The following is a 25,115-nucleotide window of genomic DNA, read 5'->3' on the forward strand; positions in this document are numbered from 1 at the left end:
GTTATGTGCCTGATGAAAATATAGAAGCTTGTGAAACACTGTTATTTCACTTGACCACCATGGCAGTGTAGGCGTATGAATGAGAAGTGTTCACAGGCTGCGTGTGTGTTTTCCTATGAGTGTGTGTGACTTACTGTAAACCAGTATGGTTTGTGCGTTCTGCCAGTTTTAAAAACAGGTCTACAACACAACTTCCTTCTGCGACTCTTATTATAGAGTGGACTGGTTCCCAGTGTGTTTTTGAGCTTGAACACACTGTGAATAAGGCCAGAGTACATGCACACAAGACACTACACACACTTCATACATTCTTCATACACTATATATTTATATGCATTCATAGTTTGGCCTGGGAGAACTTTTTACTGTTTGCAGTAAAATACTCATCATCTGGGTCTAAACTGGGTCAGTCTGGGTCAAACAGGGACACTGGCATCAAGAGATGTGGTACATAAAAGAGTCTGAGGAAACAGGACAGTGTGTGTTTGTGTGTTGGGGGGATTGTTTTGCTCTGTTCTTCAATAGTTTTGTGACACATTTGCACTCTCTGTGAAGTTGAACAAAATGTGTTTGTTCACTGACATTTAAAATGCTGGGAAAATAGCAAGACTATAGCAGGAATGTGGGCTTTATCATGCGGGTCAGTGGTGGCCTATCAGGTAAGGAAGCCACCCCGTAATCTGAAGGTTGCCGGTTCGAGTCCCAATACTTCAAGGTGCCACTTAGGGGCTGCTGAGCAAAGTTCTGTCCCCACACACTGCTCCCCGGGCGCCTGTCATGGCCACTGCTCACTAAGGGTGATTGTCAAAATTAGAGGACACATTTCGTTGTGTCACTGTGTGATTAACTTAGTCAATATAGGCTTAACACAACACAGGGCACGGCAGTCAAATACAAACACAGTTAGCATAACACAGTTAAAAAAACACAGTTACAGTGCGATACAAACAAACACGATACAGTGCTTAACACAATCGGCACAACACAGGGCATAAAACAAACACAACAAAGGGCATAACACAGCCAAATACAAACACAGGTCATAGCAGAACCACACATGACACCTAACAAAATCAGCACAACACAGGGTGTAATGCAAACACACAATAAAGGTCATAACACAGCCAAATACAAACACAGGTTGTAGCACATAATACCTTAACACAATCACTGCACAGGGCATCACACAGTTAGACACACAACACAGAGCATAACACAGTCAAATACAAACTCAAACGCATAACACATGGCATAAAACAAACACACAACAAAGGGCATAACACACTCAAATACAAACACAGGTCATAGAACGACCAAACACTATACCAACTGCATCAATTTCTCTTCTTATTTTACTTTTACTATTTATTTATTTTTAATGTAAATCTTACATGCTGATAGTCATATTTCAAATGACAGAAATCTGATTCAGTTGTTTGTGATACAGCAGACACACATGCCACCGTACATCATGTCCACAGAACTTAATATAATTTACTACAACCTAATCTAAACTTTTCTATCAGGCATTTTTATTAAGATTAGGTGATCTTTGACCGTTTGCAAATCGGGGACCCTCCACTGACAGCATGGATGGGTCTTAATTGGTATGCTGGTCAATACCCAGTATCCCTTTGAACCATTTTGATGTTTTGAAAAGTCTCTACAAACTTTGTTTTGTGTGATCCAGCCATGTCCTTGGCCCACTGGTGCCTCAACAGATGTACCTGGAGAAGTGTGGCATGTTCTCCTGTTCTTCTCTGAATAATCCATACCCCTGTTCTATATAGTGCAAACCACAGGGTGGCCAAGCTCCATGTTGTGAGAGTATATTGGGTTACCCGAGTGTTGCCAGTGGGTTTTATTTTATTTCCCCTCCTCCAGTGCAGGGTCAGATTTATGTTTAAGGATTTTTTTGGATCACTTGTTATTCTGAAGAGTTTGAAGTAGTTTTTTTGAGGAAAACATGCACATTTTGTAACCGTAATCTTTGAGGTAAGAGATGGTGCAGCACAGTGTTTGGTCTTTGATGCAAACTACAGCACGAGGCCTGTGTGAAGAGCAGGTGCTGTGCTGTTAAAAAAAAGAACATTTAACAATGGACCACCACTGTACAGTCCCTGTCGCTGCGCAAACATCATCCCTCAGCATATGTGCCATCACGATCACAGTCCAATTCTTCTGGCGGGTTGTTAAATCACCGCTTTTTTGCCGCTTGGCTGGCATCTGCAGTTTTACCATATTCTCAAACAGACCTCGAGGGTTCCTACAGTGCCCAAGCTCTATCCTGTCTGAAACTATTTACTTTCTCTTTTCTAACTTCTCTTGATGCTTTAATTGTCTTGTTTATTGTCTTAGAAACATGATTTTACATTGCAATGTCCAGCTGCCTGCAGGTTCTGCCCAAAGATGAATGGAGATGCAATCAGAAGGAGTGATATATTGAGAAAAAAATATTACCATTACATTTTAGTTGCAGTTACTCAGCATGACTACCAATTCACAATTTAAATCAGCTTTCACATGACGAGGGTTCATAATCTCTTCCATTCTGACCTCAGGGTCAGTGGCCACCCTACTTGAAAACACTGACTGTAAGTATAGACAGTAAATTCTGAGTTAAAGTGTGAACCGAAAGATAATCTTGTAGTAAATTAGTTATAAAAAAAAAAAAAAAACATTATTTGTTGGCAGATTTCGACTTAGCAAATATTCAAGATGGTGGTGAAATCCAATTTTCTTGCCGGTTTTGAGAAGTCAGTGCTCCTCCATCCAGGCATATTTTAGTTTGAGTAAAAGCAGATTTTTTTCTTTATGAAAATGTACTGGCGTTAACATTTTGTCTTCTAGGACATGTTCCACATTCTGACCTGCTGAAGCCCGTTCTCCTCTCTTGAGACTGAAGAGGAAAAGGGATGAGTTCAGTCTGGCAGATAGGAAAGAGAGGTGAGGGAATGAAAGACGGGTTAAAGGAAAGAAAAGGAAAAAGTGATTCAGACCTACATTTGACCTTTAGAAACACACTGAGATTTTTTTCTCGCAGCTTCACATTTGTCTTCAAGCATATGAAGGGTGCTCCTCCATAAAACCTCTCCATTGAGAGGGTTGAGACATTGAATCGAATGGAGCCAATGTGTACTAGAGCCACAGCCATGCCATAAAGTGGAGTTTGTCTAAATCCTTGCAGCCTTCTGTTCCACTGCCAGACACCTACTGCTGGAAATCACTGGAAATCGAATTCAAACTCAAACAATTTCCACCTGAATTTATGGAGTGTCCAGTTCTTCTGGTTAATACGATTTTAAACTAGCTTGGCTCAAGTCTTCTTTGATTATGATAATGTTATTAATGTTTTTCAAGAGTTAAGAGTGTAAAAAAGCTCAAAATGTAAATGTACATTTATGCCATTTATAAGACACCCTTTTGCAGAGGGGCTTACAATCAGTAGTTACAGGGACAGTTCCCAGTTCCCAGTTCAAAGACACGTCTTGATCAAAGAATCAATGGTACTAAGTAGGGTGTGAACCTGTGACTTTGTGGTCTTCTGGTTCAAAGATGACAGTGTGTTACCCACTAGGCCCACTAGGCCACTACCAACCTACCTTAACTTCAAACTGCCACTTCAGGAACAAAAGTTTGTTAACTCAGTGAAGAAATTCAAATATAACTCAATGTTTTATGTCTCTTTTAGTCCAGTGTGGGTGAGGCGGCTGTATAGGAGCCTGGATTTAGGGTTCTATTGGGTTGACGGTCAGCGTCATTATCATTGTCATCATCATTTTTACAGCCTTTATCAGCATTTATCCAGAGCAACTTACAATCAGTAGATCTTCATCGCATCAACAGTGGGTCAAAGTTTTATGTTACCTCATTTGCAGCGGTAACTCGTTCCACACACACACACTGCTCATAGATAAAACATATAGTGCATGCGAGCAGTTGGATGGAAGTCCTGTTGGGAGATTTAGGCAGCGATGGGTGGGCCAGGAAACCGGCACGTTGTGTTGAGACCGTATGGAGATAAAACCCCATGACTGGTAGAGGTCTGGCTTCATTCCAGTAGGAAATTGAATGAAACACTTTTCCAGCCCCTAAGCTCTGTATCCTTGATATTTCCTCTCTGGGCTGGAGCCGGAGCAGCCTACGGAGCGACAAATGGTCAAGAAATCCAACTCTTCATCAACAGTCGCAAGTTCAAGCACCCGCAGACAAACATCCTGCTGCAACCACTGCTGTCCTGTAGGACATACGTCTACGTTGTCCATGAGGATGGAACCTGTAATAAAAAACAGGATGATATAGTGAGTTCTCCTTCCCTCATTTGGTTCAATGGACAGCATGTTATGAAGCTGAACTTGGCCAAGGAATGTCAGAAAACTCCTAATAACACAGAACACGTCCAAGCAAAGCAAAGACAAATTTAAAGCGGTACCTGACTCAGTGGGGGAGCCCACCCTTTTTTGGAGCGAGTAGCCGAGCAGCTAATTTATGTGCCCGTGACAGACCCTGTGTGTTGCTTACTCAGTGTGGATTTCAGTATGGTGTTATTTGAATTGTCTCGATCTACACCTATTAGCATTTACGGACTGTATAGCCAATGGAGAAGACATTCAATGCAAAGGACTGTCCTGTGTGTGTTGACACCCTCTTCATGTAACTGTAGCGGACATAAATCAATAAACGGCGTGCAGCGTCACACACGTTTGAAAGTGAAAGTGAAGTGATTGTCATTGTGAAACACTGCAGCACCACATGGTGCCGCAATGAAATGTGTAATCAGTGGCACCTCAGTGGCACCTTGGCAGATCGGGATTCGAACCGGCAACCGTCTGATTTCGGGGGGGACATCCTTAACCCTTAACCTTGCCCTTATACATAACATGCAAGACATAGAATGGACGATGCACACCCTTAACTGGACTGCTATGTGTAGTCCAATCTGTGTAGGAATGGAGTATTTTTGCAAAGTCAGAATTGTTCAATGTGGGCACTGTACTTCACCAAGGGGACTTCTTGTCGATGGTTTTCTTATTTTTCACGGATGGAAAGGGATTTCGTTTTTTTGGACCTGCTAAATCCAAATGATGACAACTAATTAACCAACTTTCACAGAGCTTTGGATATGAGGTGCTGCTCCTATGAATCAAGAGAAACCAGCCAAGGAGGTATAGGCATTTCTGTCCCACTGGACACGCTCCACCCTGAATCTGCCTCTGACATTTTTTATTTCATTGAATGTTGGCGGGAATCTATGTGGCTTTGTGTGCGGACTTCATCACATGCTCATTGCAGCATCGTGTATCTAAATCTAAAGTCATACTGTTGTTATCATGCCTACATTTAATACAAGACATAATAAAAGTGCAAGCGCCGAGGAAACACAATTTTCTGCGATATGAGTGAACTCAATTGCAGAAATACTCAGGGGAGCAGGTGAGTACTGCAATTTTACTCTCAGAATGTTAAACAGAACATTAAGTACTGCAACGTCAACCAATGTTGCCTTCGGCACAGGAAAATAAGGAAAGAAACCGGGAAGAGGCACATTCAACACAAAAGTCATAATAACACATAATCACCGGCTTTTTAAAAGATGGAAACATCAGCTGTGGCCAATCCTGACAAATAGAAGGATCAGTCTTACTTCAAAACAGTGCTGAAAAGCAGGGTTGAACCGTGATCTGAACTCAATGACGCTTGTGGCAACGGTCAGGCTTAGGAACGGGGTTAGGTTTAGCCCTAAATACGAATGCGCAGACGTTTGCTGTTTGCTGTTAGTGGATATTATTAAAATCTGATGATCATAAAAATGGGTTTCTTGACAGCACAACTCTACAGCAAGCATTTTGGAATGCTCCTCTTGTGTTTAGTGCAGCACATAAAGTTTCAAACACTACAAGCCCCACCACCTGTCGTCACCTACGCATCTTTCTGATTCTAAACAAACACCAGTTCCCTTTATTTTGAATATGACTTGGCCAGGTTTGGAACTAAACTTTGTTCTTAAACCCTTTATTCAGTACTCATTATTGTTTACCTTCAATTTTTTGTGCTTATGACATTTTATTCCCAATCCACCAAGGTGCCACTGAGGTGCCACTGGGCAAAGAACCGTCCCCACACACTGCTCCCCGGGCGCCTGTCATCACCAAGGGTGCTGTGCTGCAGTGTTTCATGATGACAATCATTTCACTTTCAAATAAAATATATTCTGTTAAAAAATTATTGCGCCAAAAAAGACAAAATTTACTTTGTGTAACTTTGTGTATGTTTACTTTAACTTAAGCTTGTGTACCACTGGATGAATGACAAAGCGTTGCAGGGATACATCTCCACACACAAGTCTATTCTGACCCTGCTGTGGTCACGGCTTCACTTTTCCATGATGCACCTAGAGATGGATGGACCACCTCATACCTCTTCATTTCAGCGTTGAAGGCCACTTCTGTTGATCAGTTAGAAGCATTTTGAAGCATTCGAGCACTGTTGAAAGAGAATCAGGTGACTTTACAGTGTGTGCTGCACTAGAGCTCTTTAAAGAAATAGAGTAAAATAAATGAGTCTGTGGTGTTAGTACTTAATCAAAAGCATGCATGTGAGTGTGTTTGAGAAGAGTAAGGAGAGAGTACGAAGATGTGACAGTTTCTGTCTGTGATTACTGTCTCACTTATCCTGCTCTGGCATGTTGATGAATGGCACTTATTAATCTCAGCAGTCACACACACATGCACACACACAGCTGATTCTAGTTTAACTGTAGCCTCCATCCGGGTCATCACCGATCTAATTAAGTGGAACACACAGTCTGCACATGTATTGTGGTGACATATTTCCAGTACTGTGCACACACCATTCAATCACACGCTCACAACTACGGACAATTCAGAGACACTGATTGGCCAAGTGTGCATGCGTTTGGATGGAAGAAGAAGAAACCGTAGAGCATGCAAACACAAGGCCTGTGAGACCACTTTGCCCATCACCTTGCCACCATGCATTCAATAAATATGTAAAAAATATATATTATTATATTATTCTTCTGTGCACTATATGACTTTATTTCAGTCCCTCTTCAGAAATAAATCACATTTTGATGCAACGTTTGTAATCTTGTGCCTTTTGAGAGTTTTTGCATCAAAAAATTGCTTGAAAAATATACATCACATTCTTTAATAAATACTACAGAAACAGACATTTCTATCTCTCCAGTTATTGCTATATTGTTTTGTGTATGCTAAGTTTTGTTGGAATGTCTTTGTATTGCTTTGGTCAAGTGAAGACAAAAGCAATGATGTGTAAAAATGTTAGCATGAAGTAATCTTATGTGTAGGCTTTCCTTTAGAGGTTTGGAGGTCTAGGTACAGTCATATATAATGCCGAACAGAAATATATTATGCGGCACTCTGCAGCCCACCTCCTCTTTTTCAGTCTCGGCACATTTGTTACCGTGAGTAACGCACTATGGCCTTGACCTGTTGTTTAAAGTTGTTGACTTAGACTCACTTTTGGGCAATTTCTTTACACAAAAAATTCTTTATGAGCTGGATCGATGTGCCCTGGGCTACAGTGGAGTTTTCTCTGGAGGGTCTGAGTGTGTCTCGAGAAAAAAACATTTCTCATTATCTGGAATGCACACGGTAGCTCTCGGACATTAATTTCAGGCTGCGGATGCACGCGGACAGAATGTGTGCCGTTTGGCAGCTGCGGGTACAATGCTAAACGCTGAAGTCATTCTTTCACACAGCCAATGAGGTGTCTTCAACCCTTTGTCTCAATTTGCATCTCGCTTTCTAATACCTCAGCCCCCTCCCATCGCTTCCGTTTGCTCATTTTCGTCTCTTTTTCCATCTCTCCCTCCATCTTTCTTCCCATCTGTCCGAAGAACAGAGGAATGTGTGCTATGATGTGTTTGAGGACAGTAATGGTTTTTAAATGCATGTGGTTGGTTGGACACAGGCAGACAACTGGTTGGCTGCGGGGACTGAGCTGTAAATAAAAGTGTGTTTAATCTCACTTTCCCTCTGACGGACACCGGGTTTCAGAGCCACCACAACTACCTAAGCAGATGTCCCCGTGCCACAAAGCCTTGAGAGTGGACGCTAACATTCCACAGACCCTTTCGGATCGTGAGTGTGTGTTTCAGCCGGTGTTTGTGCACATGCCTAAAGCCAGTGCCTTTAAAAATTTTTTGGGATGGATCAGACATGGAGTAGAAACAGATCTTACCGATCGTATTAGATCAGAGGTGTTTTTAAGTAAAATGATGGAACCATGTGCGTTCCAGTGAGAATTATTATTTGGAAAAGAATCTGCTTTTCTTTCCAATTTTTCATTTCTTCCACGTTCTCCTTATCTTTTCCTTTCACCAATTGCACAATTTAAAGTTTAACTTTGAAGGCTGATGTTCAGTCATTGTTGTTTCACAGAAAAAAAAAATCTCCACAAGCTTTAAAAATTAAACCTGCATGTCTCTTAATAATTCCATTGCAAAAAGTAGAATCTTGAACATAATTTCTTCATTTAACATATATGGTATGTACCACTAGTTTAGCATTATTTCTGCATAAACAGTTCCCTGAACTAAACTTACATAAACACACACACACAAGCACCTGCATGGAGTTGAGACAGTCTGGCTGGAGGCTTGCTATTTAAATGACGAGTGGTTTAGTCTTCAAATCCTGAGGTCTGTTTGTGATAATCAGAGCTCCTTCGAGGGTGTGTGTCCCCTTTTCATTCTCTGCAGACTCATACATCATAATTAGTTAGAGTGAAAGAGCTGTATAAAGGACAGAAGACCGAAAGGGATACGTTTCTGAACAAAAAAGCAACAGATATGTTTATGGGCACAGGTCTAACAATCAGCAGAAATTACTGTCAGTAAATGAAAGCAACTGTGTGTCTTTAGGGCACAATCGGCCAGTGAAGTCACTTTAGATGTTAAATGACAGCAGACAGGATCACCATCTCAGTGATTCATGTGGGGGTCCAGTTAAAACGGCTTTTTAACATGATCACCACCAGACTACCCACATGCTTGCGTTAATTATCCCCAACACTCCAACAGTTTCATGCTTACAAATGGGAGCTCATGATGGAAAGTGATTTTTAAGCTGAGAAAAATGTACACTGATGTTTTCTGCCTCATGTGATGCTTTGAAATGTTCCAAGATTGATTGGCTGGTGAAAAAAGGTAGTGACATCTACCAGTTACGAGAACGTTTTCCAATGCATTTTGAAAAAAATATTTTTGATGTTCATGTTTACAATTACATTTATCAGACGCCCTTATCCAAAGCAACTTATAATTAGTAGTGACAGGGACAGTTCCCCTGGAGACACTCAGGGTTAAGCGTAACCTGGGACTTTGTGGCCATCTAACGAATGTGTTAAGGTCCTTTGTGACCTCATGTACATATGAAAGAGATAGCTCATGAAGAGAGATGGTACCAAATGCCTGAAGATCTCCATCGTGGAGAGACAGTAACCTGTTGTGAGTGCGAACCAAATCCTCTCATGAACAAGCTGACTGGATTTGCTGATTTGCAGGTACCCTGTGTGATTTCAGGTGACACGGGTCTGACTCTAAAGTTCGGGTGTCTCCCAGACCATGATCAGTTTATGCTGGTCTTCGGAGTCTCCCTGTCTGGCACTATGCTCTCTCTATATACCACAATGCACTCTGATTTCAAGTGTCTGTCAAGACTGTTGATGATATTTTGTTGATTTAACATCTGAAATCGATCACAACTCACCTTTCAACTTTACTGAAGTCATATTCTTTATGGAATCACATTTGTACTCTGTTCCCTTTTAAAATATGTCCTCGACCTATTGACCGTGGAATAAGAAGAGGTTGAGATGTTGTTTGCCGTGATTTCATATTTTTCATGATAAATAATGCACTAACTGTAGGATTGGCACACATCGGCAGGGTAATAAAGGTGAAAAGTCGACCCTGGTTTGCTTTGATTTCAGCCTTTACATCAGCAAGACCTGAAATTTCAATTAAGTGCCTGATATCCACCCCACTCCTCAGCTTCTGACTGAGAGCTTGGGGATTATCCTGTGTCAGGACCAGGGCCCACCGATGGTTTATCAAAGCAAGCGAAACTGCCAGACCCTCGCAGCCATCCCCAAAGTGTCCTAAACATTCCTGGGCACGGGATCACTTTACAGGCCTGTCTTTGTCACGAACAGTCCTGACACTGGAGTGGTTCTCTGTTCGCAAGGACTGCACAAGTGTTGAGTTTCGGTAAATGGAGGTTCAATTTATAGAGTGACATTAAAAGACTCCTTACCCTTTGGTGAGCCTCCTATGTGGAGCTCCAGCTACAGCAGCGCACACCCTGTCTGAACGCTGACTGACAATGTCTGACACACTGGATACGGCTTTTCTGTTTTCCACCAGATGGTGGTAGAGGGGGCAACAGTCACTGCCTCCCTGCAGTGGCTTTATTCCCAGTTAAAGGTTCTAAAAGGATTCAGATGGGCATGAGATGGGAACCTACTCCATCTTTTAGCAAAGAGATAATTGGCAACATGAAACACTAAAAAGGTTCCAATATTTTTTTTTCTCAAAAATATTGAGTGAAGTGAAACACTGTGCCACAGCACACAATGAAATGTGTCCTCTGCTTTTAACCCTTCATCTGAGCAGTGGGCAACCACAAAAGGTGCCTGGGAAGCAGTGTCTGGGGACAGTTCATTGCTCAAGGGGACCTCAGTGGCACCTTAGCATTTTGGGATTTGAACCTACTGATTACGAGTCTACTTTGTTACCTGCTTGGCTACCACTGCCCATTAAAGTCACATGCAAGAATGACATTGGTAAGAAGACATCCCCAACTGTAGAAGAAGTTAGAGAGCTTTTAATTGGATGAATACAAATCCATACTTTTGCTATTGATCTCATATCTCAAGGGTCATTAATACCTACAGAAACTTGAATTTTGAGACCAACAAAACATAAAGTTCATAAGTTGTTTTATTTGCATTCTGAATGTCCCATCCCATCCTGGCCCTGCCAGCTCCCTGTCTTATGAACTTGAAGACGTTTTGATGCCTTCCATGAGAATCTACCAATGTAAATAGTCATGAAAATAAAGAAAACACATTGAACGAGAAGGTGTGTCCAACATTTTGGCCTGTAATGTACATCCAATCACTGAGCAACTGCAATGCTTCAGACATTTTCAAGCTATGACGGTCAGTGGAGATAATGTTTTAGGGGGGGGAGGGAAATTCTCTGGGTGGACAAAGCAGGAGAAACGGGAGGTAACCTTTCCTTTTCTGATGACATAAAGGGACAAATTCCAGATCCAACCGTCTGAGCTGCCGCTCTCTGAACGGCGAAGCAGAATGACCAAAGCACTCTTTAGACCTATCACCATTTCTAGCCACTGCAGGACCATAGACAGGCTAGGGGAACTCGTATTAATGTTCAATTATCTCACAAAGGTGACATTTTAGTAAAAGGGACCTTAAAGGAAGAAGGGAGCAGATTTTGGTTTCTGTACTTCCCAGGTTTTTGTGAAGGGTGCGCTCACTACCTTTTATTTCTTAACCGTTGAAACATCAGGCGCTTTCCTGTTCTGATTTGGGTTCTCTGCATACCACATATCCTTCTGCAGCCCTTATGTAAACAACAAGTTGTATTTTAGGGCTTGAATTTGTTCTGCTTCATTTCACAAGCTTTTTTCCATCATTAATGTGGAGTAAAGCAGGATACAGAACGCTGCGTGAAGCGTCCTGGGCGACAGCCGATCAGAGGCCAGGTGCCGGTCACTTTCCCAGTCAGACTTCCTGGGGACCAATCACACTGAGGCCTTCGCACTAAATTTAGTTTTATTGCAAAAAAAAAAGAAAAGCACATATATATCCATAGCTTTAATGCTTACAAGGATATACATATATATATATAGATATGCTCCGGGGTGGTAGTAGCCTAGTGGGTACCACACTCGTCTATGAACCAGAAGACCCAGGTTCAAATCCCACTTACTACCATTGTTTCCCTGAGCAAGACACTTAACCCTAAGTTGCTCCAGGGGGACTGTCCCTGTAACTACTGATTGTTAGGCGCTCTGGATAAGGCCGTCTGATAAATGGCGTAAATGTAAAAATGAAAATGTAAATGCTCTATTTATAACTTCGTCTCCATCATTCTATCCTCATTTCTCATTTTTGAAAGTTCAGATTCATGTCTCATCTGCTTTCAACCACACTTTAGTATTTTCCCGCCAGTTGAAATCAATAGGCTGGATTGTGCTGATGGTGATGAAGATGCACAACACACTTCGAGACCGAGCCGATGTGAAATACAGAGCCGGTCATCCGCGTCACTCTTGAAGTTGTGAAATGGATAGATGAGGGTGGAAAGTTTGAAATGATGACTTGGGGGTGGTCATTTCTCTTCCACACTCCCATACCTACAAACACACACACACACACACACACACACACACACACACACACACAAACAGGTGCAAGTGCAGGTTAATGGGCAGTATGTCTCCATCTGTTAACAGCATGTCGGGGTCAGCACTTAGACGGGGTCACATGAGCTGCAGGGTAAATCAGGAAGGTTAGAGAGCGACTGTTTTCATTTGTTGATAAATGCTGTGGATGCGGAAAGTGTGTGTGTGTATGTCTGTCTAGGTTTAATCCAAGAGGAGCTGTGGGTTTTTCAGACATTTTCCACTCCTCTCATCTCCGTCACCTTCCACCTTTTTTTCCCCTCTTAGTTTTACACCTGAGCTTCCACAGATGGATCAATTCCATTCTTTCGTTCAGTCAGAAAAGGAGCTAGCGAGTGAGATGGTGAGTAGGGAGATTATAGTTTGTATAAATTTCTTTCTCACACACACACACACACACACAGACATACAGTAATTGCAACTGGTCAGGGAATGGAGACAACTGCCTAAGGCCCAGACCTTAAAATGGACCATCAGGATCGTTCAATGTGTACTTTCTCCACAGCGTTAATTACTGTGAGCACTCATATTAAATTCACCGATTGATCACGTGCAGGAAACAGAAGAAACACTGAAGAATAAGGGGCAGTTTACGTGTGTAAACTGCATGAAGCTCTGCAAAATATGAACAGTGAAAACTCATCCAGTTATCTTCTTGAGGCAGTTCTCATGATTTTAAAAGCCTAAATAACAGTGTCCCCTGGCAGTTGAGAGTCTTAATTGTTTTAAAATCCTGCTTATAATACATGCTCTGTTTTCATGAGTATTTCATTCCTCTTGATTTCTGAAGCTGGCTTCATGTTATCTTATCTATTTCTACTTTTAGTATTATTATTCTTTTGAATGTATTTTACTGATTTATGTCCTCTGGTTTATTGTAATAATGTGCAATGTATATTAAGTGTGTATGCTGTAAAGTACCTGTCTTATGCTTGTACAGTACTTTGGTCAACGGAAGTTGTTTTATAAGTGCTTTGGAAATAAATTGATTGATTGATTGATTGATAAAGAACATGCACAACTTTAAAAAATAACCTATTATGTAATAATAAATACATAAGAATCTGACCATTACATTTCTGCTAATGGCTCATCATGGTCACAAACCAAATCTAATATGGCCACATTAGAATCTCTACTACACCACAAGACTTGTTTTTAGAATATTCTATGCTAACCAGCTATAAATCACACTAACCAGCTATAATATACACACGTTAACATCCCTCAAACGGCAAAGCCGTTGAGATGGGCTTGCATTCCCTGGGCATCCAAAGTGCCACGAAATGTCCCTGTTTACAGCTACTGTACACACATAGGTTGAGCAGTTGCATAAAATCTGCTTAACCTCCTTCAGCTGAAGTGGCCTGAACATCATTTCTCACTACTGTATGTAACAGAATTGGTTACTTTCACATTCCGGGACCCCAACTTCATTGACATTTCGGTGTGACAGTAACCGTGTCCCTCCTCATTAGGTGTAAAAATCTCCACTGCTGCACAATAAATTTTGTGTGTTTGTAGACGAGATCTGTGAAAAAACAGATCTTTCCAGTATTAGGCTTCTGTAAGATCAACAGGGATGCTGATGAAAGTCCCTATTAGTTTCTACAGAGAACAGTGTGTCCCGAGGAGAGAGAGACAGTTCCCAACCACTGATTTGAAAATGGAATTATCCATTCTGTGGAAGTGTGTGTGTGTGTGTCTTTGTTCTTGGTAATGAGTATCAAAAGTTCTACATAAGATGGGAGGGCATTTTGATGGTCCTCAGAAATAATTAACAGAGATGCTAGGGAGATGCTGAACTAAATCAGTTTACCGATTTAGTCCATGCAAGTTTAGTACATAATACATATGCTACACAGTCATTAAGATGTCGTGAGGATAAAGTGTGTGTGGGGAGGGGGCAGAATCTCCGTCCGGGGTGACTTTTCCACCTGTTACGTATTAGCAGTGCAGCACAGAGCTCCGTCTCTGTGTGTTTTTAAAGACATGAAGACATCAGTGTGAAGCAGCAGAGAGGGGGGGTGAGGTGGAGGAGAGGAAGTGGTTGGATGGACTGGAGCAGAGGGAGTGAAGCGAGGCAGGGAGGGAGGGAGGGAGGCAGGGAGGTGAGGACGGTGGGTCTCGGTTGAAAGGTCGCTGTGAGGTCGTGATGTTTTTACATTTGATGGATTTGGATCCTCAGGAAAGGCGGACCAAGATCTGTGTGTCTGTGTGTGTGTGCGAGCGGCAGGTTAACCCGATAGGAGGAGACATAATAAATGAATTAGAAATGTAGAAGTCACACACATCCCTATGAAAATAAATGGAGCTTCAGGGTGTCTTGTTCACAGGCTTGGCCTGTTCCTGCCTTGCAGTGACAGAGTCTGGCTTCCACAAGAATGCTTGGTGACTGAATGGTGTTTAATTCAGCCCGGAATAGAATATTCCAGATATTAACCTGCTTCATTTAGCCTAAACATGACTGCATATAATCTTTGACTGCATCATGGTAAAATTGGAATCTTCATTCACAATTTACATTTGGAGTATAAAGAACAAAACTGAAGACAACTAACACACGTAATGTAATGTATTTAAAAAGCAGGGAGCTTTTGCTGTGGTGGCAGCATTTCACACTCTTTTGACAGTTTACAACAGTGCTGAAGGCTGTGAATAATTGTGAGGCTGTAAATACTGTTAAAGGTGCATCAACAAAGAATCGAGCAAAGGCTCAGAATACTTATAAATTTGCCAAATTTCAGAATTCACAACTTTCCCACACTGTCACACAGTCATGCACCCCAACCATCCCGGATTCTGGATTCTTCTCAACTGATACATGAAATTGTGTGTGTGTCTGTGCTGTCATCATTTATCATCATCGTCTTTTTTTTTATTATATATATTTTTCTTATTTAACTAAAAAAAGAGAAGTTGGGGAGAAAGTCAACATATAGAGGAGGAAAAGAGAAAAAATGGATGAAATTTGGAGGAGGATAAAGCACGAACACCAAAAATCTGCTTTGGTACCTGCTTAAAAAAAAAAAAAAAGTTGCAGAAAAATTAAGTATAATAAATGTTATTTAACAGCACACAGTACTAACAATACAAGACACGCTCAGCCTGTGGTATGTGTTTGTGCGCCCGTGTGTGTGAATGCGCCCATGTCCACCCAGGCCAAGGCCGCAGGGACTCAGTCCGCGTGTGACAATTTGGGAACATTTTCACCCCTCAATTCCACATAAGCATGTCATACACGGGAAATCTCATAGGCTTATCAGCAGTGCATAACTCTTCACCATAAATAAACAGGATGAAAATGAAGAAGACAGTGTTCTCAGCCCTTCATGCTTCAGTTCCTGTGACTTCCTCCCTACAGTCCGTAGGATCAGGTGAGCGAAATGTTGGATCAGCTCGGAAGCTGGATAAGGAATTGTATATTTCTTTGACTGTATTATTATCGTCCCACACATTTCATTTTAAATTTTACTGTTGACCCTGTCTTAACCTCTGTACGATTAATATAACTTTTTGGTGTAATAGGAAAAGACTACTATGTCTAGTCATAAACAACCAAGTTATATATTGTTTATAACATTTAAATATTGTAACTAATACCCCTATTATGATATAATTTATCTACTAACCTAATCAAGGATGACCAGTACAACATGGCCAATGATCTCAGCTTCCTGAGGAGGATTCTGTGATTCTGTGATATATACAAAAAAAAAAAAGTAATACCTGTGGCCATGACTAGCTCGTGAACTCTGACCTTCTGCTCAGTCCTTAAAGCTCTTTCCCCTGTGTGTGAGTGTGTGAATGTGCATGAGCGTATGTGCCTCGGTTCCCACTTTTGTCTCCCAGACTTCTTGTCCACCACACCCCTAGGAGGGGTGCAGTGGCCACAGACACCTAAATGGTCTTCCTGGAAGTTTCTGGAATTTTCTCCCCGTGTCCATCATTCCCGATCGGCCGTAATGAGAGCCTGTCAGATGGCCTTTCCCTTTTCGCTCCGTACCTTTTTAATTTCGTACTTCCTGTATGGAGCCGGGCTGCTGGGCTGATGTAAGACGGAGTTCTCACACAAGATAATGACACAAGCAGACAGGAAATAGGGCCGAATTGTCTGGGTTTCTGTTTTCTGAAGTGGGTTCTGTGTTCTGTGTTCTACTCAAAATGCACTGAGGTTTCCTACAGCCACAGAATGAGTGTATAAATATGTGAATGGGCCATGTGGACTGAAGTAAATTCATGTGCCACTTCTGCAAAGTGTACCAGCTGCTCAGTGCAGGGCTAGTGTAAGGTCAATGATGTCATCAGAATTGACATAAAAAAAGAAGACAATGTACTGACAGTTGCATGTTTAAATCAGGAAGAATAGCAGACATGAATGCTGTCGGTCATTGTGCTCGCTTGATTTCAACCTTTTCAAAGATCATGTTCTGGGTGACAGAAATAATTACACGCAAAGAAAAGAGGGCGGACAGATTCACTTTTTAAAATACAGATAACTACCAGGCAGTGCTTTCTTTGATTATTTGTTTATCTGAAGGACTCTTGAGTTTAGCACGTAGCGTTGTGCTTGAACCCTCTTTAAAATATTTTGTGCTCTTCATTGCGGGTGAAAATGTTCATGTGTCCGACATCAGTATGTAGTGTGTTTATGGGATATACATGAATTAATATATCTGTATGCAATGTTGCATTTACCTCAAGGGTTATGAGACCTGTGAAATTAACCTAGTACCAAATAATGACTAGCGGGCAAAAGGGTTTTGCGTCCTGTTCAACCTGCTAGTGTTTTTGCTGGATTCACAGTGTTTCTTTCCATCCCAGTTTTGTGGTTTTCGCTCTTTTCCTTCCTCTCCCGTCGCTGATGTCATCAGCGCTGTACTGGCCAATGCGTTCGGCTCTTCATCGTGTGCTGTGTGAAATTGGTTGTGATGTGAACTTTAACTGGCAATTTCATACAATCAGGCCTGGAACGTCTAGACTTCACATTAGGGAGAGGGGCAGTGCTGTATTTCGCTCCCTCCTGGTGGGTGCGGTGAGGGCTGCAGTTAGCATGCCGGCGTCTCGGCCTTCAGGAGCATTCATTAGATAATTGTCATTAGCCGAGAGGCTGGCCTTCAGAGGCACAGATTAATTGCTATCATTTTTCAGACTGTGACATCATGTCGTAGTTTGGACTTTTTGTGGTGGGGCACCCAAACGTTCACCCTTGATTTATTAGCGAGACTGGCAAGACTCAAGTAAGTGGTTTTGGGAAGGAGTGTGGTGGCATTTTTTTTTTATTGAAAGAATGAGAGTTGATCAAGTTTCAGTGTATCTGATGAGTACAGCAGAATGTTTGTGTTTTACTGTGTTATAGTTGCTGTCGGCCTAAGGCGACTTCTAAGAACTCTTTGCATTGGTATTTTTTCATTTAAACTCATTCATTAATAAATGTTCTACTTTGTTTTTTTTTGTTACTAAACTGATCATAAAAAAAACATAAAATTGAGACAAAACCATGATTTACATATATATATGTGTGTGTGTGTGTGTTTGTGTGTAATAAGGGAATTATATATATATATAATTCCCTTATTACAGAAACTGAGGAATGAACTCTGTCTGCAATTGATTTTCAGCTCTGCAACCTGCTGTCCACACAGAGAGTGATGTTGGCTTTCAAGAAATAAAAAAAAGAGAGAGATGGATGAATCAGGGGGAAGACAGGATAGGAATAGCCCGCTCCATCTTTTGGATTCAGAGATGACAGTACCTGTTGATGCCAAATTCGCATCATTCCTCATTGTTTGGCAAAGGCACATGACAAACTCGCATCGTCAGGCTTCATTAATACCTGTCAATGGCGAGGCCAGCCACCCGTCTCACTGTCTCTTCCTCTGCCTTTCTAGTTTTTCAAGCCTCCTGACACTGCTTAAACTTTGTTCACATTTTCAACTTTTGGGTTCACCTTTTCTAATCAATTGTGTGCTTTATTGGTTACCGCCTCTGCAATTGATTCCTCCGTCAGCTCACAGACGTGAAAACATGGAAGAGTTATGCGTTGGAAGAGGCCAACCAAGGATAGATGTACGTAGACAATAGATAGGTATACGTAGACAATAGGATCCAATGTATAAGTAGTTGTTCCTAAAATTGACCGTGTGTTTTGTGAGGTCATTGTTCTCAGCTTCTGCATGCATATTTATAGCAGCTGACATGATGCATAGTTGAGATTGTGGTCATTCAAAACATTTCGTCATTCTTTCTTTTGTAACATAAAAACCCAATACTGCCTTTATACTAATGACAACAGTTGTTTCTAACTCAGCGGGTCATTATAATAATGTGGAGTTTAATATAGGATGACTGCAAATATGAAACAGCCCCCCTTTTTGGGTATGTATTGTCATATTTCAGTGTTGGTTCAATCTAATGTGTTCTGGATCTATGTAACACTTTAATAAAGTGCTTTTCTCTCACTGTTGATACATGAAGCATTTGTTTTCTCCATTAGCACCAGAGCCAGGGTTGGGGGCATTGCCAAACTGAGTTGGACAGTGTCCCCTCTCACCTGGCACCGAGAAGCACCGCCCATAATTAGTCACGGCCCACCCAGCCTGCCTGAGGCCCTGCCAGTTCCAGCTCTCTTTCACCCTAGAGCATGTGGGTATGTCGGCTTGGTCCCTTGTGGCTGGCACTGTGACCGCACAAGACATCTGATTCTGCACTCCAGAGGATTCAGTGGAAAAATTGGAGCTGCTGTGACCAGTAAATTTGATGGAATTGGAATTGACTCATTTGAATCAATTGACTCATTTGGAATTAACTCATTTGATTAAGCACTTCAGGGCAGTGGTTGGCCTAGCAGGTAAGGAAGTGGTACCATAAGCTAATGCTAAAGTACCGTCACCACGAACTTCTCCCCGGGTGTGTCACATGTGACAAATAATTACTTTCACTTTACTTTTCACCTATGAAAGATTCAATGTCGCCAATCCTTCTAGTGAATGTGCCTTCTTATGGCAGGAGGAAACTGGAAAACCTGGCGAAAACCCGAGACTGTATTTGATTTTGCAGCCTTGGAGGTGTGAGGTGGGGCCACTAACCAGCCATTGTGCATTAGCGATTAACTATTTATCCTCAAACTCATGATGCTGAGATTTGTAATAATCAACAAAATCAATCCAATTTTATTTTGAAAGACCTTTTTAAAACAAGCATTGTTGCACCTATCAATGGAACTCGAGGCCCCTAGTGAGCAAGCCAGAGATAAAAGTGGCAATGAAAAACTTGAGCAAGAATTTGAGGAATCAATTCAATTAAAGGATTCAAAGCATTTATCGTCATGTACAGAGAAGAAATTACATTTTTTTTTGATATGTCAAGAGTTTAATGTAAAAAAAAAAAAAGGCTTAGTGCACCCATCCTCTTCTGGTCAGCACTGCACTACCCTGGGATGTTCAACAAGAGGTAATGTGATGGTCTGTGTTGTGACAAAATATGTTGATTGACTGCAATACCAGGAGCCTGACATGGAAAAGCCAGGACGGTGCTGGAGTTCAGGCCCGGCCGAAGCGGCATGTGGAAAAGCAGACGTATCACATCTTGAACAAAGCGGACATGCTCTTCCTGTCTGGCTGTCTGTCGAGTGGAGAATGTGTACATCTTTGAGAGTGCCGGCGAGCGCTCGTCTCCGAGCCCGACATATGGACGGGACAGAAATATTTAATAAACTATGGAAACAGACCTTCTCAAAAAAGCCCTTCATGTCCCCATATCCTTGTTCTGCCATTCTCTTGACGTGTCAGCTTCTCTCTTCATACATAATTCCGTCCTGCAGGAGCAGGGAAACTGAAGTAGGTTTTAATTTCGAGCTGAGCGTGGGCGTTATGTTATTTTTCTGGATTTAATAGGACAGTGAATGAGCTGGAGGGAGCTCACATCTTAGCGGTTTCCTGGCCAAGTGCTGCTCAAATGATGGGAGGATGGGGAAAGGATTCTCTCTCATTAGGTTTAGAGTGTCTCCGGGGGGGTTCACATGGGACTTCTCAGCTTCACCTTAACTCAGCTGAGTTCACTTCAGTCTGCTCTGGCTCATTGCTACAATTTACCAAAAGTACAAGTTGGGCTGCACTGCCTGTCTCCTAATGTGTGTGTGTGTGTGTGTGTGTGTGTGTGTGTATTTCCAGGAGTAAGACAAGAAAAGATAAGATAAACCTTTATTAGTCCCACCAGTGGAAAATTGCATGTGCAAACTATATGCCCGTAACAGACATTTTGACAAAACATTTTGTGTGTTGATTTTATTAAAATCATGACTTTAAATCTTTAAATGAACGACAATTTTTTTTACCATTTTACATTTCTAAAAAGGGCCTTTTTGACACCAACAAGTGTGTTCAGTGTAAAAGATTTTTGTATTAATTCATACCCTGCTGCCAGTAGAAAGAGCAGGTCAAGATGTGAAATGTGAAAAACCACTAAGGTGGTACTGTGCAAAGTACTGTCCTCACACACTGCTCCCTGGGCACCCAATCAAAACATTTTGTTGTGTCACCGTGTGCTGTGCTGCAGTATTTCACAATGACAAACGCTTCACTTTCAAATGTTATCTTTTTTTTCCTAGTCTTTTCTTGGCCTGTAAAAAAACACAAAACCTGTCTGAGATTTTGAAGATGTTTTGAACCGGCACAGGAACTGCCTTGCTGGGAAGACAATGACAGAGCACACACCTGCCTACCAGGAGCTGTTTGTGCTCTGCTGTGTGTGTGTGTTTAAGGATGCCTGGCACCCCCAGGGCATTAAAAAAACTGAAGTCTGTCTCTCCTGGAGATTTCGACCCTCAGACAACCCCTCCCAGGAATTCCCTCATTATCAGTAATGATGCCCAATTTTCTTCTCTGCCATAATACCTGTTAATGAGTCTTGAGTTCACATATCAGGTTAGGAAAATAACCTGTGAATGTTACAATCAGTAATAATGTAATAAATCTGGTTATTTTTGGCCAGAATGTCCCTGTTTGTAATTCATTACCACATTTTCTATTTGTTTTACCTTGACCATTTTTTTATATATTATTTTTTTAATCCAATTTCTTGGGTTACCTTTTACTTTTTTTTTTCTATGTGAAGAATGTTGCCTTCATACTAATATTAAAGAAACTGTGCATGTTCTTATATTTAACGAGTAGGAATATTTGCTTTCCTGATTAAAAGGACGTAATTAGCCCTATTTCAATTGGCTGAGCAGAGTGATTTTATGTCTCGTTTGCTCAGTGTGCACCGAGGCTAGAGGTCGTCAATAACACGTAATGCTTTCTTGTCCATTCTCAGAGGAAATTTTGGCCCTGACATTTCAGGAGAAATTTGTTGTCTAGAACAGGGACTGGGCAACCCATTTCTCATTAAGAAATACAACAGTAAGTCACTGCAGCTGTTGTCAGTTTTGCGTGAGCTTGGGCAAACTTTTTGTTCAATTAGACGCCTAAGAACGTGTGTTGCTCTTGTGCATGCTGCGATTTTTACCACCCATCTGTGCCGACCACGTAATGCTGGCATATCATTTATACGTTCCCCAACAAACTTGCTTAAGATTTAAGACACAAGAATTATGATGTAAGATGTTGAAAATAGGGCCCAATTTGTTAAAGTGACATTTCCCTACAGTGCCGCTTTGATGGAGTGGTTGCTACGATGCAAACGGTGAGTGAAGTGGAGTGTTCTGCTTGTTTTCCCTGGCTATGCCACACACACACATACACACACACACACGTATTGGCAGCAAATGCTGTCCAGGCCACATGTCATTTATCAGTTAGTGAGGACCGCCATGGCAAGTGCATGTGTATGTGTAGATCCTCTACAGCACTGTGTTGGCCTGTGCTGCGAGGCGGTCTGCTCTCAATTGTGCGATCTTTCGGCTTTTGCTTCATCCCTCATCGCGTGAGTGTGCGAAGTGCGATGCATTTGTCATCGACCAGGCTCCGGCTGCGAGTGTTTGTGTCTGAGTGTGTGTGAGAGGCTGGGAGTTATGGTCTGGTAGATAAAGCTGTTTCTCTAACCGCCCCGCTCAGATTAAGCCATCATCTCTTGACCTTCCCATAATAACAATCAGAAGCGTTTACAGTATGTTTGTCTTGCATATGGAGACCATCACCATGACGACCTGCCACTCCAGACCCAGAGGGTAATTTACCAACTGTTGCCAAACTGCTCTCGCTCCACTTCTGCTTCGTTTCTGTAGATCATTATGTAGGCCCCGCCCCAGTAAGGACTGAGATGAAAACAATATGGCCGCCATGTGTCCTGGCTGGGGTTAATGCGTATATGAGTATTGTAAAACCTACACAAGGAAGATCTGATGGATCTTTTGTGCCAATTGCAAAAGCACAAAGATCAACCAGACACTAGATGCATCCTCATGGATTTCCCTTTGATGACTGGTCTGCCAGGTTATTTTTCTGTGATTTACTACAAGCAATCATCAAAAAATGGATAAAAATCTACATACATATACCAGTATTTGGGCTAAATATGTCAAGAGCCTTTTTCTATAAGTGCCACATACTATGTCAGCTATATCACTGTAAAAAAGTAAAGTATGATTTATTAATTAATGCATTTACTATACTAAATATGTAATAAGCTATTAAAACAAAACAAACTATTTTTGATTACAATTATGTTTGACTACAGATAAACAGTTGGAAACATGCTTGAGGGTTGGGGGCAGGCTGGTTGGCAGACTTGTTCGTGTTTCTGCCTCGAAATGTGGTCCTGAGTGAAATATGAAGTGTGTCACTATCCCTAACAGCCTGGTGAGGCACTGATGGTGTGTTGAGAATTCAGAGAGGATTGTGAGAGAGCGAGAGTGTCAGCCCAGAACATCCCTCGCCAGCTGCTTTAACTTCTCCCCGATCTCTGACGGTGACCCGCTCTCTCGGTTCAGACGGCCCTGTCACCTTCAATGGGACCCGGCCAATAATTTGGCTCCTACTGAACAGCTCGGGTTAACTCTTTGGCCCAATTTTTCTATTAACAGGAAATAATCCGGTGGCGAGGGCCAGGAGTGCGTCAGGTTCAATGTGCTTTTCCCGTCAGACGGAGACCTTGAGGAAGCGCCGGAGTCATCAGACGTGACCGGTTCAAGAAAACAGTGCTGCCCGGGACGTGCTAATTAGTTGTCATCTTTGCTGACACCGAACATAAAGCAGTGCATCGTTCGTGACACGTGACACACTGTGAAGGGCACAGGTCATGATGACATAGGTCAGATCCGCAACTAGGACTGCCACTTTCATGAGAGAGATGGCGCTGAAAAGTAACTAGAGCTGAGAACTGATCCAAAAAAAATTACGGGAATATAATTTTATGCAAATTACTTTGGTTTTCACATGCAGTACTTCAGTATGGAAAACCTTTTGATTATTTACACCTAAGGGCTTCTTCAGAGTCTAATAATGCTAAATTTTGTACTGTGAGCATTTTAATATTGTCACAATGTTTTCATTTTCAATTTTGCTCTCTGCGCTTGGAAATCAGCCCTAAAACTCCTTCACTGTCCCTCTCCATCCATGCATCCATGACCAGGATGAATTTTGAGTTGTAGGTCAGACCCACACGGGAAGTGAACAAAATCACAGTGAACACGTTGACAGCGCCTGAACTAAATTCCTTAATTTCATCACCTTGTGTGCCGTCTGAACATTTCTATCGCGATTTTCTGCAGTTGCTGGCATATTTTTATTGAGCATGTGTTTAACTGGGCAGAAAAAAAAATCCTTTGACTCCAGGCCACCCCGACAAGTGTAGTTTCACGTGCATAGTTATAGCACACTACAACACACAGAATTAAAATTTAATAAAAGCTTGTAAATACAGTAGGCAAATATTTTAAGTTCGGGGAGAACATAAGACACAGACAGACATCACTGGGTGGTGGCCATGGATACTGCACTGATTCAGTATGAAGCAGGATGTGAATGTTAAATCAAATGAAATAAAATCGCCACACCTCTCGATCTCCCTCACCTCTCTACTGATGACGTACGCCGGTACAGACTCAGTATTGCGCTCATTTTTTTGCGGTGCCTCTAAATGTTGTCTTTTGTGGTGCTTCTTTACATTAAAAGCTGCTCCTTTTTCACTCAATTTCGCACTTGGGTCCGACGACTCTTGCAGCGTGACAAAAACAGTGAGTTACAGTGCAAATCAAGTGCATTGTACCTTTTGTGGGTAACTTGTGTTGCCCTTCCACTGGACCCATCCTCCTCCTCCTCCTCCTCCTTCGCTTCTGCGAATCAGTAACAGTAGAAAAGATGATGTGAATAGCAGGGAGAGAAAGCGAACGAAGGAATAAAGGAGTGCCTGTCTTACCCAGACAGCCAGGCCATGTCAAGTGTGTGCGTTCCCCTGCGTGTCGCAGACAACGGCAATGCCACACGCTGCTAAAGCGTCTCGCCAAGATGAATATCTATATGTGTGTGTGTGAGCAGGAGGAGAGAGACCTGCATAATTTGGCCTGCGAGGTTAAATGCACAGGTGTGTGAACGCACGCCTCCCGTCTGAGCGTGAGCTGAGGAGACAAAAACACGGACGGAGGGAACGATGGAGCGAGAACAGCGGATGAGAAATGGAGGTCGTCGCTGACGAGTG

The 25,115-nt window shown here is 42.0% G+C and overlaps 1 long non-coding RNA gene across 1 annotated transcript; it reads right to left on the bottom strand.

The window, feature by feature from the left end:
• Positions 1-3,737: 3,737 nt before the first annotated feature.
• Positions 3,738-24,710, bottom strand: LOC114784609 (uncharacterized). Its single transcript, XR_003748887.1, has 3 exons — positions 24,687-24,710; positions 6,418-6,483; positions 3,738-4,276 (listed from the first exon to the last, which is right to left on the bottom strand). It is a non-coding gene; the product is annotated as an uncharacterized LOC114784609 (long non-coding RNA).
• Positions 24,711-25,115: the final 405 nt, after the last annotated feature.

Source organism: Denticeps clupeoides, chromosome 2, assembly GCF_900700375.1.
Source record: "Denticeps clupeoides chromosome 2, fDenClu1.1, whole genome shotgun sequence".
NCBI classification, from domain to species: Eukaryota; Metazoa; Chordata; class Actinopteri; order Clupeiformes; family Denticipitidae; genus Denticeps; species Denticeps clupeoides.